Source organism: Amblyomma mixtum, chromosome 3 (assembly GCF_055824585.1).
Source record: "Amblyomma mixtum isolate Tamu chromosome 3, ASM5582458v1, whole genome shotgun sequence".
In the NCBI taxonomy this organism is placed as follows: Eukaryota; Metazoa; Arthropoda; class Arachnida; order Ixodida; family Ixodidae; genus Amblyomma; species Amblyomma mixtum.
Window position 1 is genome coordinate 209,570,861 of NC_143014.1, and position 14,421 is coordinate 209,585,281.

General features: G+C 48.5%; 1 pseudogene; it reads left to right on the forward strand.

Annotated features, from left to right (window-relative positions):
- The first annotated feature begins 6,845 nt into the window (after window positions 1–6,845).
- Window positions 6,846–10,902, forward strand: LOC149353510 (uncharacterized; annotated as a pseudogene).
- Window positions 10,903–14,421: the final 3,519 nt, after the last annotated feature.

The following is a 14,421-nucleotide window of genomic DNA, read 5'->3' on the forward strand; positions in this document are numbered from 1 at the left end:
CGGTTGCTATCCGCCTTTATGCGCTCCACGGTATACTTGTCATCAATGAGACGCACCGGCGCCTTCGCAGACAGTTGAGACATTACAGCTCCTCCGCCGACGGGATGATCTCGGACGGCGAGGAGTGTCGGCTGCTCGACGTAAGAGATCTGCATCATCGTCCGGTTGATGGACACTCCTGAAAGGCAAAGACTAGCGCCACAGAGCAAGCAAGCGCCAGCAAAAGCTTCCTGGCAACCAGGCTGTTGCATGAGAAGAAAGGTCCTGCCCAATATCGGATTTCGCGGTCATTGTCACACTGTACTGTGGTCTCTTTCTTTAGCAGAACAAGAAAGGAAAAAATCACTAGGTTACATAAGCTGCTAAAAGAAAGAATCACTGCAACAATACTTAGCATAAACACTTAAAAGAGCAATGAATATTTCCCTTGTTCCTGTAGGCGGTTAAAAGGCACGGCTCAAGCCATCGACATTCGCGTTCGCCTTTCCTCTTTTATACCGCACATGAAAACTCAAATCTTGAAGCGCAAGGCTCCATCTCAGCAGTCGGGGGTTTTTGCCTGACATTTGGGATAGCCATGTCAGCGGGCAGTGATCGGTCACAAAGACGAACGGGGTTCCGTAGAGGTAGCATGCCAGTTTTTGGGATGCCCAAACGAGGCATGCACACTCTTTCTCACATGCACTATAGGCCTCCTCTCTCGCTGTTAGCTTCCTGCTTGCGAAGAGCACTGGATGTTCATTCCCCTTTTCGTCTTCTTGACAGAGAATAACCCCTAACCCACGGTTACTTGCGTCGCATTGAACGACAAAGGGTCTATCATATCTCGGTGCACGCAGTACAGGAGAACTGGACAGGGCTGTTTTCAGCGCCTGAAAAGCACTGTCCATTTCTTTGTTCCACCGTACTCTCTCTGGCGCGTTTTTTCTCAGTGCGTCTGTCAATGGAGCGGCAAGTTCAGAGTAACGGGGTATGTATCTTTGATAATAACCCGTAAGCCCTAGAAACGCTCTTATTCCGGACTTGTTTTGTGGCTGCGGAAATTCAACCACTGCCTCGACTTTCAAATCATCCGGTCTCCTTCTGCCTTGCCCCACGACGTGCCCCAAATACTTCACTTCTGCTCGTGCCATTTGGCACTTTGCGGGCTTCACAGTTAGACCTGCGTTCATCAGACGGTTGAATATGTCTCGCAGGTGACAAAGGTGCTCTTCCCATGTAGCCGAAAATATAGCTATGTCATCCAAATAGGGCAGAGCGTAAGTCTCCGCGCCTTTCAACACTCGGTCCATGAGCCTGGAAAAGCAAAATGGCGCATTCTTTAGACCGAAACTCAAGGCAAGGGGTCTAAAGGTGCCCGTAGGTGTTACAAAAGCGGCGTACTGGCTAGCTCGTTCGGTCATAGGTACCTGCCAGTAGCCCCTGACTAAATCCAAGGTAGATACGTAGTTTGACGAACTCACTTTCTCTACGCACTCTTCTACATTCGGAATAGGGTAGATCTGATCTTTGGTTATTGCATTTAACTTCCGATAATCTACGCAAGGTCGAGGGTCTTTGCCCGGAACTTCCACAAGTATCATAGGAGACGCGTAGGCACTCTCGCACGGTTCAATAACTCCTAGCTCGAGCATGCGTTCTACCTCCTCCTTCAGTATTTCCTGCTGACGGGGCGCCATTCTGTAAGGCCGTAACTTGATCGGTACATCAGACGTAAGCTCGATATCGTGAGCAACAAGCGCTGTCCGCCCTGGTCTCTCGGAGAAGAGACCGTCGTACTCGGAGATTAAACTGTGCAAGTCAGCCCACTGCGTTTCGGTCAGGCCTTCAGCAGGCGCTGCTACTCTCATAACCTCCTCAACCCCAATGCTTTGTTTAGAGCCTTTCAGCTGAGGAATCTCCGTGTTTAGTTCCTCACTGACGTTAAGAGCCATGTTGACTGTCTCTACATCTGCGACATATCGTTTCATGAGGTTGTGATGATAAATCATGATCTCTCGGCGCCTTCCTTTCCGTTCGATGGCGTAGTTCGTATCGGAAAGCTTTTTCACAACTCTGAACGGTCCTTCCCATTGAACCTCGAGCTTATTCATTCGCGAGGGTCGCAGAACAAGGACTCTGTCTCCTTCTTGATACGACCGAAGTTTCGCGTTTCGGTCATAATAACTTTTCGCCCTAGTCTGCGCCTCTTTCATGTTTGCTTCTGCGATTTCTCGACATCGGTGAAGCCTACCTAGCAAATCCAATATATATTCGACCACCGTAGGGTCTGTGCCTTTTTCCTCCCAAGATTCCCTTAGTAGGCGTAACGGTGAACGTAAGGTCCGCCCGTACACTAGCTCTGCTGGACTAAATCCAGTCGCCTCATGAGTGACAGTCCGCAAAGCAAATAGCATAGCGGGAACACATGCGTCCCACTCGCGTTTCTTTTCAAAGATAAGTGCCCTCAGTATGCGCTTCATTACTGAGTGGCACCGTTCAACGCTGTTTGACTGCGGGTGATAAACAGAGCTATGAATTAGTTTGACCCCGCACCTCTCCAGAAAACCGGACGTGAGGACACTCGTGAACATCGTACCCTGATCGCACTGAATCTCATGAGGAAATCCTATTCTTGAGAATATGGACAGTAGTGCGTTGACTACTTCCACGGAACTCTGTTCTTTAATGGGGATGGCCTCTGGAAACTTTGTGGCTGGACAAACAGCAGTCAGCAAGTATCGATGCCCTGATTTTGTCACTGGGAGCGGTCCCACGATATCTATCACCAACCGATGAAATGGCTTCGAAATCAGGGGTACGAGTTTGAGTGGAGCCTTCGTCTTATCGTGCGGTTTCCCCACTCTCTGGCAAGTGTCGCATGCCCTGACATAGTTTTCGACGTCCTTGAAGCAGCCTGGCCAATAAAATTCAGATAGTAAACGGTTTTTTGTCTTGCGGACCCCTAAATGTCCCGACCAACCTGCTCCGTGACAAAGGGACAAAATGTCAGCCCGATACTTGGCCGGCACCACCAGCTGGTCGAACATACGGCCTTTGGCGCAGCTGTAGTGTCGATACAATATTCCATCTTTCACTAGGAAGCGCACATTCTTACGAGCTATTCCTTCCTTAGCCGTTTCCCTCATATCTTTCAGCGTCGGATCTTCTGCCTGCTCCTTAATGAGAGTGTCCCTGGTCACCCTTCCAAGAATTCGGTCTAGTGAATCTGACGATGGAAGCACAAACAATCCCTCACAATCCAGCACTGCGCTTTCTGATTGCCCTGGCCGGTTTCGTTTGTCTCCTTCCGCCTCCAGCACCGATTCATCCGAAGGCAGTGCGGACGGTTGCTCTTCAGTTTCATTCTGTGTGTCTGAGTTCTCACCTTCGCTCTTTTTGTGGCCGCCCATCTGCAATGTTGGAGGCTGTGCACTAGTCTCATGGGTTTCTGTCGCATCCTCATCCGAGTTACGCACCGTCGTCTCCAACTTAGCAGCGAGAGCACGCGCTTTAGCTCTTGTCAGAGCCTGAACAGTTCCTTCTGTCAAGGTTATTCCTTCATCTTTCAGAAGTCGGTCAGTTCGGTTAGAAAACAAGTACGGGTACTGTGGGGGTAGCTTGTCTGAAACCGCCGCCTCAGTATGAACCTCACCGAACGGCCCGCTTATGACCACGTCTGCTACTGGAAGGCAAACGCTCGATTCTTCTAGTATAGGTTTTATCCAGGCGCATTTGCCGTTGTATTGCGTTTGTTCAACGTAGTCCGGATGTACAAGGTCAATTGTCGCTCCACTGTCTCTAAGCACCCGACATGTCTTTCCATTCACAGTAAGATTAAACAAGTACGGGCTCAGCAGCTCCTCATTTGAGGCTGAATCGCAAGCGTAAGCAAACGTTACTTTTGGTTTGCGACATCCTGCAGCGATGTGCCCAGTTTCCTGACAGTTATAGCATGTGAGCGGCCTGCGCGCCTCAAAAATTTTTTTCTTTGAGCGGTCATCATCTCCCTTTTTCTCTCGCTCACTTCGCGTGTTCTCAACTTTAGTAGGCTTTATCGTAGCCTCTGGTGTCTCAAGCTTCGGCTTTGGTGCCGCTCGCCACTGGCGCTCTGTCCAGCTCTTCCCCCTGTCAGCCGGCCTGGCGGAAGAAAACTCCTCTCGTACCCCTCGGCGGGAGACATACTCGTCCGCCATTTCGGCCGCTGCCTGCACCGAGCATACAGTCGCCCTGTCTTGGATCCAAAGTTTCATCGACTCTGGAACTTTCGAAAGAAACTGCTCGATGGCGATAATTTCTAGAGCCTTACTAAACTCATCATTCGCTTTGGCGCCTTTCATCCATTCCACTAGGTTTGCCTTCAACTCATAGGCAAACTCTGCATAGCTAGCGCCCTGCTTCTTTGATAGGCTCCGAAACCTATGCCTGAATGCCTCTGGCGATAAGCGAAATCTCTTAAGAAGGCTTTCTTTCACTTTGTCATAATTGTCCGAGTCCTCAGCAGAGAGTCTAGCGATCACATCCGCTGCTTCGCAAGGTAACAAGCTCAACAACCGTCGCGGCCAAGAGCTGCGACTAAACTGCGCTTTTTCGCAAGCTCTCTCGAAATTAACGAGATAGAGGCCTATGTCTTGCCCAGTCTTGAAGGGCTGCAGCAGTTTCGATAGATCATATAGATCTGGCCGGGCCACTGCCTCTACGCCTTGAACACTGCTCGTCTTTCTGAGATCAACTTCTAGGCGAAGTTTCTCTACTTCCAGCTCTAACTGCTTTTGTTCTGCCGCTTGGCATCTTTGCATCTCTTTCCATGCTTCTTCTACTTGCCCGCTCTCGGCATCCAAACTTTCTATTGCCACGATGATATCAGACTTTGTCATCTCCGGACCGACCTTAATGCCTAGCTCCTCACTCAGACTCACGAGCTGAGTCTTGAGTAGCCGCTTCAAATCCATGACTGACAGCAGTGCGACAATGCCGTGGCCTCCACCCAGAAGTACTTTAATTCACGCTTCTGCGGCTGGCCTCACCAGGGAGAAGATTACACCTCTATCTTATCAGCCTGGCAACCAAAAGCAATGCCGGCACTCACCACTCTGCAACTGCCAGTCTCTGCGATCTCTGCGTGCTGTCCTCCGTCGGTCAGCCAGGCTCGATCCCACCACGCTGCCACCAGTTGTCGCGACGCCGGACGTTGGGCCCGAGTCGAGGGTAGCGAAGACCAGCGAGGCGTCGAGGAACCACGGAGGCGAGGAGCTCTCGTAGGCGAATTAGAATTTATTTACATCTTTACAGATGGAGATTTCAGAGAATTCTGCCTCCTACGAGGCGGAAACACCGGGTTTTAAGCCTTAGAATGTCCCTAGGTCCCTAGGCAGGGAATTTGTTGTCCTTGGGCACGCACCAATCGAAGAGCACAAATTGCCATTCTTTGCACACGGCACCATAAAGGCCCGCCCCCGAATTCCTGCACGTAAGCCACAGCACGTGAGCACACACACCGCCAGCCTTCCGCAGGCAACCGCTGTTTCTCACGCTGCGAACTTGGAAGATCGTGTTCTCGGCGTGTCCGCTCGTCCTCCTGTAGGCTTGCTTCTCGACGATGTGTACGTTTCTCCAAACGGCGGGTTTCGGTAAACCGACCCCGGCGCGAAGCCAGCGTTGCTTGTGTTATGCCCACGCCGTTGCACCTGGGCGAGGTCGCCGTTCTCGGGTAGCCTTGTATATCTTCTGCCTCATCCGGACACTCGAAACGATGCGAACTTGAGCTCCGTTTACGGCCACGCTCTACGGCAACCCTCGTCGACGAGTGCTTGTTTCCAGGCCACGGTTGCTATCCGCCTTTATGCGCTCCACGGTATACTTGTCATCAATGAGACGCACCGGCGCCTTCGCAGACAGTTGAGACATTACAATACCTTTAACAAGCCCATTTTGTCTTCTTGATATCGACTATATCATGTAATTAACTCCGGTTTGTTCCCCGACCCACTCTTCTGTCTTACTGTGCCTTAACGATACGCTTATAATTTTCCTTTGCATGGCATGCTGAGCTGGCCCTGGTATAATAGCAAGCCCTTTCGTTAGCCTCCAGGCTGTACCCCTCTAGATGTGTACTGACAGATAGCGAGGCAGCATGGGAAAAATTTTATTTCAAGTTATTCACCTGCCGTAAGCAAATACCACAGGGTAATCTATGCGCGCTTTTGTCTCACGCATCATTATAAAGAAGGAAGTAGAAAACACGTGGCCAAAAATGTGTAGTCTACACACTCCTTTAATCCGGAGTCTTCCATTAGGGCATCTTCACTCTCTCCTTGCTCAGTAGTTCGAAGGACACGGAAGGGAAGTAAAAGAGAATTGTCTAGAGCAAAAGTATAGGCAGAAACTGGACCAAGAAGAGAAGGGCAGTCACTCCTTTCAGAAGATTTCTTGATGTTGGTGTATTCAAACGCCTGTACGGGGCTCTTGATACCGACTTCAAAACGCGCCCGAGCATGAGTAGCGTATTTCGGCTTCTCATCAAGCGAGATCAGAGTATCGTAGCTTATATTGCCATACCCTGTTATCGTACGTACGCGATGCGTGAATTAACTTCCAGCGCCGTCACACCACTGAACGTACGCGAAAACCACAAATGGAACAGGCAAGACAAAACTCGTAGACGAAACCCAACGACGAAATGAATCTGGACGCCTCCAATAATACCCTAGTTACATAGCCGACTTAACCATGGTTAAGTTGGCCTCAGTTAATACTAACCACAGTTCTGCGCTGTTAGACGGAGAGCCTAACCACAGTTATGTCGCTAACCATGGTTGTTGTAAACTGAGGTCGACCACCTCAGTCAAGCCTTGCTAACTGACAAAATGGCTGCCTCCATGTCGGTCGACTGTAGTGCCACGGCGAGCGAAGCGTCCTCCCAGAAGCGTGTCAACTGGCCTATTGCGACTACAGAGGCGTTGATACGAATCTGGGAGGACAACCTTAGCGCACTGCGCTCATACACGCGCAATGCGCGCATATATTGCGCGATGGCGTAGTTGTTGAACGCGCGCTTGCCGGCTGGCGAATGACCGTACTCGGCAAAGCAAGTGCGGCAGAAGCTTGAAAACCTAAACAAGCAATACCGGTAAGCAAGAAATTTTGTTTTTCTTCTCAAGTATTGATGTTTATAAGCTATTTTGGTTTCGCGTGTAAACACTAGTGTGTGCGTGGCGCGCGGCAACCGCTATCCTAGTGATACCTAGCTTGTCCGAGTGATCATTCCATGGATGATCACCACACCCTCCAATGTGACCTGAACCTCATCTCAGACTGGTGTACTAAATGTCAAATGACGCTTAACTCGACCAAATACAAGATTATTTCTTTCAGCCGCAAGCATACAAACTCCACCTTTTCGTACATCATAGATAGCACTACAGTGTCTCGGGCATTATCGTACAAGTATTTAGGTATTCATCTGACGCATAATCTTTCATGGGCCACACACATTCAAGCCATCTGTGCCAAAGCCTGCAAGTCACTAGGGTACCTGCGTCGGAATTTGCTAACCTCCCCTAACAGCGTAAGAAAACTGGCATATCTTACAATTGTACGGCCGCAACTAGAATTCGCATCACCTACATGGTCTCAATATCAAAAATACTTAATCAGCATGTTAGAATCCATCCAGAACAGGGCGGCTCGCTTTATTACGCGCAAATACTGCCCTCACTACAGCATAACAGCGATAAAACTTGAGATCGGCCTCGAGCCTTTAGACATTCGGCGTTCCATTATGCTTTTGTTCTTATTTCATAATTATCTTTACAGCTCAAGGCCATCTCCATTACCTCTTGAAACGCCTACACGCATTTCACGCCGCCTACATAACCAGAACAGCATAAAACGCATTCACGGAAGAACTCTCGCTTTTAATTCATCTGCACTACCACGTGCCATCGCTCTTTGGAATGATCTTCCTGACAGTATCTCATGCATCGGCAACCATCAACCATTCCAGGATCAGCTACGTAAATACCTCACATGACATCGTTTTTTCTCCTATCTTTGATTTTCTTTGTCGCAGTGTACTTTTGTTCGTTTGTTGCCATTGCGTTTTGTTTTGGCCGTATGTCCGGCATTCATGCTACCAATAAGTACTTGTATCCTGTGTATAATTTCGCCTTTAAGCTTTGCCTTGTACGTTAGTTTCTTTTTACTTAATCTTTGGTATCTCATGTTGTATTAATTAGTTTCTTTTGCACATTTTGTTGTTATTTGCCCCCCTTACTCAACACCCTTCTGGACCTTGTAAGGTATTATGAATAAAAATAAAAAATGTCAACCTCGTCGCGTTCGGCAGAACACACAAATTAGCACGAGTTGCGTGTCCTTTGCTGTACGTGATGCTGTGTCGTCCTGAACTAAGCTTGGCTGCACTAACCGCGTAGATTTCCTTTGCACCGTGTGTATTTTTGAGCTGCCGCGATGGCTCAGTGGTAATGATACTCAGCTGCTGACGCCAAACACGCGGGTTCGATCCCGGCCGCGGCGATCGCATTTTGATGGGGGCGAAATGCTAGAGACCCATATACTGTGCGGTGTCAGTGCAAGTTAGAACCCCAGGTGATCAAAATTTCCGGAGCCGTCCACTACTGCGTCTCTAATAGTCTGGGTGCTTTAGGACGTGAAACACCATGAACCAAATCGAAGTAAACCGTGTGTATTTTAATGTTTCATTGACAGCGTGCAAAGGACCGACTTCTGCACTGGCACAAATGACTTGCTCCAGCAGCACGCGCATTTCCTTCTTGATGTCACCTATAGCAGGTGACATCAAGAAGTACGAGTATTCTCACCTATAGTAGGTGCTCAACAACGTACCTTTCTGATAGCTGAAGTTAACGTGTTTCATGTACTTACACGTGCTAATACAGGTGCTACCGGAGCCGTACAGCTTCATTTGCTAAATGTTCAATAGCCCGAGCATCACCTTACCTCCATGTTTCTATCTTAAAAGTATTTGTATACCTTGTTGTGCGTATTTGTAATGCAGTTTCGTGGACTAAAACAGCCTTTCTTTCTAGGAAGCTGAGGCGATCTGGATCTGCAACAAGATCTAAAGAAGTGGAGTAGCAATTTTACTGGCAGATCCACTCCTTTCTTGGCACACTGCTAGTAAATGACAGTGATTTAGTGCAAGAGAGCGTGGAGGTAATCTTTTGTTTTTATCTCTAGCACAGGCTAGCCTGATAGATGTGCAGTGAATGCTCTGTGCCTGCTTTCCATTCCAATGTGCAAAGAAAGGCCTTTTAGAAACTACTACATAGTCTTTACGAAATAGCATGGAAAAAGGAATAAACAGAGTCGCAAGCAATATCATGCATGCAATCATGCCTTTGTTTTTCCATATGTGTTGTTCGGTATCGGGGCTTACAAGGATACAAGAAGGGCTAATTGATGTCCATATAGTTTGCATCGGAGCACTACATGACACCAAAAGCAAACGACACAAACAATGCGAAGACCTACGTCACTCAGAAATTGATGTGTTTTTATTAAAGAGATGAGCACGCTCGAAAAAGATAAGCATATGAACATAACAGCAAAATATATATCAGCAAGAATACATGGAAGAAATCGTACTTGTCTAAAACCCAACAAAAACATTGAAAACCAAAGTGACAAATCAACAGGTGATAAGGAGGACCTTGAGCATAGTTCTGTAAAGTGTTTTGAATACCTCCTTACAAAACGGTTTCTGTGCTTGAAAATCATCACACAGAATAGTTAGTTTAGTTTATGGGGTTTAACGTCCCAAAGCGACTAAGGCTATGAGAGACGCCGTAGTGGAGGGCTCCGGAAATTTCGACCACCTGGGGTTCTTTAACGTGCACTGACATCGCACAGTACACGGGCCTCTAGAATTTCTCCTCCAAAGAAATTCCAGCCGCCGCGGCCGGGATCGAACCCGCGTCTTTTGGGTCAGCAGCCGAGCACCATAACCGCTAAGCCACCGCGGCGGCCCCATCACACAGAATAGAGAACTGAGCCTATAGGCACAATGTGCAATGCACCTCGAAATGTGACGGCCCAGACCCTTTCAGTGAGGTTTCCTATATGCTCTTTGAGGATAACAGTTGAAGTACAAGAAATTCGTTGAGGGAATGGGACAGCGCACTACCGACATATGAGAAGCATATGTAGCAGCAGGTCACAATGAAGTAATTTGGGTCATGACAATTCATTTTTGCATAACATGCCGCAGCCGTGTTGTGTTCACTGTAAAATTGACATGGTATTCCAGCACAAGAATTTGCTCACATTCAAATATTAATAGAGGTGTTCTACAGAAGGACAAGAGGCAATGCAAAAATTGTACGCCGTAAGGCAGAGTTTGTTTCCACAAATAAGTAGGAAGTTCTTGTATCCACCTGCGATTTCTTCGATCCCCGTGTTTTTTTTTTTAGTCTGTGATCGAGGCTTTACTTGCCTACTAGCCATCATATGTAGTTCAGTGGCTGACATATCTGTGCCATTTTCTATCTTTTTTTGCTCCATTCACCGATGCCAGACGATCCACAAGAAAATGGAGACGAGGTTGTATACCTTGACTTCAGCCAGCCAAATTCGCTCCTTACATCCACGCCATCTCCAATTCCCTGCGCCCCGGAAGAGGCTACTGAGAGTAAGGCAGGCAGCGAGCAAGCAAGCAGGGAGCAGGGGCCGAGTGGAAGAAGCAATTCCAACATTCGCAGAAAGCGGCCTTCCAGCTCACTGCTTCGTGAACTCATGGCTGTGCATGAGAAGGCCGAGGAACGCGCAGCCAAGGCTGCGAAGGAAAGCAGCGAGCTACGAAGGCAGCTCATCGAGCTTCAGAGAGCGAGCAATGAAGTTCAGAAAGGGATGCTACAAGTGATGAAGCAGTATTTCACCTGAAAGGAATGTACAGAATAATTTATTCTGTCTTCTGTGTATTATTTGTGCTCGAAGGAGAACAAAGAACGATTGATTCTGCCTTCTGTGTACTGTTTGTGCTCGAAGGAGTAACTAATCATCTCAATGTTGACATGGACAACGCACGAACTTGAGTACGGTTACTAATGTACAAGTGGCAACAAATCTTTCTGGAACATCGAAATCATAAGACACCTAAATTTCCTCACTGCCTATAGAACATAAGTCATGAACTGAGCAGTGGACTACAGATACACTGCAGTTTGTGGCTACTTGCTTGCGCAGCTGAGCGATTAAGCTTTCTTGCAATTTCTGTGTTCCGAAAAGTTTTGCAGTCACCATTGGATCCCCTGTCATACCGCAAGCACAGAAAATACGATACACTAACCTGACGACGTGTTTAACCCGAACGAAGTCCCTCGGACTGTTGCCCCTGCAGAAACTCCCGAATATTTCATCTCTCTTGCGGTGAAGGGACATCCATACGTTTACCGTAGGCCTCTTCCCTCCCTTTCGCCATAGAGACTTCGCGTGGGCCTGCAATCCATGTACCTGGGTCGCATTCCACGAATGGTCGCAGTCTCAAAGGGCAGTATGTGAACAAGCCAATGCTTCCTTACCGTTGGGCGGAAAATGAACACAAGAGCTCGAAGTGGAACGCCATTGAGTTTTTTTGTTTATTTTTTAGTCAACGCCGGACATTCTAATGCTCTCACTGTCATCCCCAGCCGGGTTTCGCCCACTGCAGGACTAAGACCTCACCCATTGATCTCCAATTAATCATAATCTGTGGCAGCTCCGCCCGCCCGATACAAGCAAATTTCCAAATCTGCCCTCCCCACCTTGTTTCATGCTCCGCACAGCTGCGTATTATTTTCCCTTGAATTCTCCTCTGTTGTCCTGTAGTGTACTGTGAGTCATCTATTCCCAACGTTACATGCCCGTCCTAGCTCATTTCTCATTCCCAATCAGAGTTCATCATTATCAGCCTAGCTACGTTCACTGCAGGACAAAGGCCTCTGTCAGTTAGAGACGAATTTAAGGGTAAGGGTTGCCACCCCTCTATTCTCCAGGCGAAAAATTGTACATGGGAAAACGGTCCTGACCCCCGTTTTTATCCTGTCACGACTCAGCTTGAGACCCGCGATGATCACGGTGGCGGATTCAGCAGCGGAAATTTCGAAAGGTCGTTTGACCCCAAGATGACCCCACCAAAAAAAGGATGACTAGCTGGGAAGTGGCCGATGGAGCTCTTCCCACGCTCGGCTCGGTGCGAACGACCTTCCCTTTGGTCCCCGCAAGAAGCGACCGTCGATGGACAGACGACAGGGAAGAAGGGATTCACTACGTCTGAGAGGAACCGGAACGAATCGGAGGAAGCCGGCGCAGATGCGGCCGCGGCGCCAGCCCGCCTACGCCACACCTGCCTACGCCACACCTGTGTTCGATGGACACGTGCTGCTTGCAGTAATGTTGCACCGCAGTGGGAAAGAGGTGCAGACTTGCGTTTCCTCCTCGCCAGTTCCCACGCGTGGACTCTGCACCAGGCGCCTCCGGTCTGTGCTGTACTGTGCCGATCTGTGTGTCGTGTTGAATTGCCGCCTGGTGAAGGGGCGGAGCCTTAGGGTATTTAACCAGCGCCCTAAGTGAAAACGAACGCTCTGGGCCCTGCCGAAAAGGCCCATCCAGACGCTATACGCGATGAACTTTTAATTTTCTTCCGTTTGCTCTTCTATTCTAATCTGCAGTATGTAAATAAGTGTCTTAAAAAGTGCCATTAAACCCGTTTGTTTTTCTTTTCCCAATCTCCGAAGCTTCAAACCTTTCCTCATCCCGGACGAGCCCCCAGGGAGACGCAACAACTCGTCACGCTACCCAATCTATGATAACTGGTGGCAGCGGTGGAATGCTGCTACCTCGAGCCGTAACAATCCGCAAAAAAAAATCCAAGATATGGGCGGTGCAATCGGGACCCCCCACCACGCCCCTGCTTCCAGTGACCTCCCAGTGACCCGGTCTTGTGGCCACCTTATCCCCGCAGACTTCCTAATCGCATCCGCCAATCGAGCTCTCTGCCGCCCCCTGCTATACATTTCCTTTCTCTTGGAATCTGTTCTTTTACCAAAAAGCCGTAGCTTATCGTGTGTTTGCATTACATGCCCTGCCCAAGCCCATTTCATCTTCTTGAGAACGACTTTTGGATGTCATTAACTCTCGTTTGTGCACCGACCCTCTCTGCTCTCTTCATGTGTCTTAACGCTACGCCTATCATTTTCCTTTGCATAGCATGCCCGCTGTGGCGGCTCAGTGGTAAGGCGCTCGTCTACCGAGCCTGAGTACCCGGGTTCTAACCCGACCGCGGCGGCCGCGTTTCGATGGAGGCGAAACACAAGAGGCGCCCGTGTGCTGTGCGATGTCAGTGCACGTTAATGATCCCCAGGTGGTCGAAATTATTCCGGAGACCACCACTACGGCACCTCTTTCTCTCTCTCCCTTCTTTCACTCCTACCTTCCTCCCTTCCCTTATGGCGTGGTTCAGGTGTCCGCCGATATATGTGAGACAGATACTGTGCCATTTCCTTCACTCAAAAACCAGTTTACCAATTTTAGCACGCTGCGCTGGCCTCAGTTTAATGGCAAGCCTTTTCGTTAGCCTCCAGATTGTACCCCTCTAGATATGTACTGGCACTCTTATGATGACACTATTGCGTACTTTGCTCCTGAGAGATATCAGTTAGCGGCTGTTAGTAGCTCGAGGGTGCTTGTCCTATGTACTCCATCTAATTCTTATTGTCATGGTTATTTCTGTTTTTAAACAGTTAGCATATGAGGTCTCTTAGCAGCTCTAACGGCGCAGTAACTATCGTAAATCCTTGTTACTATACTGCTGAGCATTAGTTTTCTTTCTTTCATAGCTTTCTTTCATACTGGCACTTGTTCCTTTTGCAAGATAGGAGTCTTTTATGCTTCTGGTACTCTTCTGTGTCTTGAGGCACTGTGTATGCAAGGTTTCAAGCGTTCTTAGCGCAGTGTCTACGCCCGTCTCTCTGGAGTTACCTGAATTTACCTCACCGTCACCTGCCCCTTTCCGCCGCTGTGTTGCCTAAACTGCAAATGACATTGCCGTCTTTGTAATGACTACGAAGGTCTGATTTCTCACCGTACCGAATTACTGCGTTTCTTCCAGGCTTCGTCCGTCGTTTAACCTTTACGTGTTATATTTACTTATGTCGCTTACCTTATGCGCTTATTCACTGTGACGATTCTGCTGACTGTGTATTAACTCTAGGGTCTGATATTTTCACGTCTTGGAATTTCTTAATAACCACCCTCGTTCGCAGCCAAAGTTACCCCAGCAGCTGTTTTCACAGCATACAATAGCTGTGCTGGGACAGCATACACCTGACATTCAACTACCTTTGCACTCTAGTTGCTCACACAATTTCTAATTAAGAAAATCTTCTGATTGGTCAATTCATGGACACCGACCAGCAACACGAA